This window comes from Arachis hypogaea, chromosome 12, assembly GCF_003086295.3.
Source record: "Arachis hypogaea cultivar Tifrunner chromosome 12, arahy.Tifrunner.gnm2.J5K5, whole genome shotgun sequence".
Taxonomy (NCBI): domain Eukaryota; kingdom Viridiplantae; phylum Streptophyta; class Magnoliopsida; order Fabales; family Fabaceae; genus Arachis; species Arachis hypogaea.
Window position 1 is genome coordinate 38,905,695 of NC_092047.1, and position 2,732 is coordinate 38,908,426.

Genomic DNA, 2,732 nt, shown 5'->3' on the forward strand with positions numbered 1-2,732 from the left:
AGTTATTTGCAGCTGGGAGAATAGACCTTCTCACTAGCTCAAACCACCCCTTGGCTTCAGGAGTGAGATCTGTTCTCTTGATGAACTTTGGTTTCTTTCCGGCACCCCTTTCCCAGTCAGCTCCGGTTACACAAATGTCTTGCAAAATGTGGTCATAATTGGGGTTGTCCAATCTTGAGTGATAACTTTCTTCTTCAAACTGTATAGACCATAGCTTCAGTGCCCTCATGACACTCATGGGACCAAAATCCACCATCTTTCCTCTCACAAAGCTTGTATATGACTCATCTTTCTTATCATATTGGACCGCATTTGCATAAAATTCTCTTATGAGATTTGCATTCACCTTAGTGACCGGGTCAGTGAGGAGCTCCCATCTTCTCCTTTCTACCTTCTCTGTGATTTCGGGGCACTCAGTCTTTTTAACTTGAAATCCCAGCTCATAAATGATTTCCTTATCAACCATCCACCCGTATTGCAATGCATGATGCAAGCTTCTAAATCTCTTTTCATCATATGGGTGTTCTTCCATGGGTTCCTTTCCCTTCCTTCTTTTAGAACCCGAAGATGCCATGAATGATAGTTAACATGTGAAGGTGGCAAAGTTGTGGAGATTTTCGGTTGTTCAGGGTTTTATTGCACAGAAGAGAGTGAGGTGGAAAAAAGGTTTTTAATGGGGTAGGGAGTGTCTTGTACCGAAATAGAGAGTGGTGAAGAGTGGGTAATGACAATGAAGGTGGGTACGGAACAAGGGTCATTTATATAGAGAAGTTGTGAGAGAATGGAGGGTCTGGATTGATGGAGTGGTTACTTGATGGACGGTTGGGGTGATGCATGGATAAAAGACAAGGATCATCACTTTATGAATGAGATTGCTCGGTCTTTTAGGGGTCCCATTTTTCCAATGTTGCATGGCAACATTTTCCAATGTATTCCCTTTTTAGAACAAGTGTGTAGCCCTTCCTTTTTGTGGTGTCCGATCCTTCTTTGTTTAGTTGTCCAATCCATCCCTTTTAATGCTTCTTTTCTTTTCCTATAAAGATAACATAAGGAAAGTGAGACATAATATCAAAAAGACAATTTAGCCTTTACGGCTATAATTAACTAACTAAGTGTGTGTCCCTTTATGCATTTTGGTGGCACCATGGGGTGACACCAAACTTAGTTTGAAGCATTGTGATGAAAAATTTTGTTCAAAGCTCCTAAGACTAGCATGCATCTTGGTTTGCTTTGAACACCAAACTTGTTCCTCACTATATACTGCACAATAAGGACTTCACCAAGTTTGGGTTGGAATTTATGAATATTGCTTTTTTTTACTATTTTCTAAAAACATATAAAACATGGGTTGCCTCCCATGAAGCGCTTCTTTAGCGTCACTAGCTTGACGTTTTTCCTTTATCAGGGTGGTTGGTAGTGCTTAAAGTCCTCCCCTCTTGCTGTGGACTTATATCCATTGGTTGGATCAATGATCTCCACATGTTCCAGGGAAAGAACTCTGTTGATAGTGAAGACCTTAGGTAACTGAGATGGTACAGTGGGGAGATTAGGGAAAATATCTGGGAAGTAAGCTGAGACAACTCTATCCCCTGGAGAGAAGTCTTCTGTAGGGATCTTCTTGTTCCTCCACCTCCTTGGTACCTTCTTCTTTGTTTCTTTTGAGGTTGCCTTGCCCTCGGTGACCTCTTTTTCTAAAGGAGTTGTGATGCTGTCTTTACCTGCCTCTAGAGGTTTAGGTTCTTCCAATTTTTCCTTGAGCTGTGGCAATTGCTGTTTTCCTTGTTTATCAATTAAGGGGATCTCAGAATGAACTGGCTATGCTTCAGTGCTTGTCTCCTCTTTCAGTGTCTCATTATCATTTGTGCTTAGTTCCTTGTCCTCTTGATCTATTTCTTGTGAGAGTTTGAAAACATTAAAGCTGAGTCGTTCATCATGGATTCTCAATATTAGCTCCCCTTTCTCTACATCGATAAGTGCTCTGGCCGTAGCTAGGAATGGTCTTCCCAATATGATTGGGTGAGTGTGACTCTCTTCCATGTCCAGGATGACAAAATCTGTTGGGAGAAAGTATTTCCCAACCTTTAGCAACACATTTTCCACCACTCCTATTGCTTGCTTTTGAGTTTTGTCAGCCAGTCTGATGATTACATCTGTGGGCATTATCTCATTGATCTGCAGCCTCTTCACCAGGGATAAGGGCAGTAAGTTGATGCTGGCCCCCAAATTACATAGTGCTCTATCGAACATAGTTTCACCTATGGCACAAGGGATGTGAAAACTCCCTGGGTCTCTTCTTTTTGTAGGCAACTCAGGTTGAATAAGGGCACTACATTCCTTGTTCATCACTATAGTCTGGCCTCCTTTGAGTGAGCTTTTCCTGGGAAGAAGTTCCTTCATATACTTGATGAATGCAGGCATTTGTTGAATTGCCTTGATGAATGGTATGTTTACATGCAGAGATGCAAACAAGTCTAGGAACCTTGAGTATATTCTCTTTCCCACAGCACCATTGAGCAGTTGAGGGAAGGGTGCATAGAGCTTCAGCAGCTCTTGTTGTGAGATTTCTGGTTCTTGGTTATCTCTATCCTCCTCCTTTGTTGAGTTGTCTTCAGGTTGTTCGAAAAGTTTGCCTTGCTTGTCTTCAATCTCTTGATCACTTGTAGTGACCATTTTGCAATCTTCCCATCTTACTTTCTTTGCTTCTCCTTTGGGGTTTTTCTCCATGTCACTTG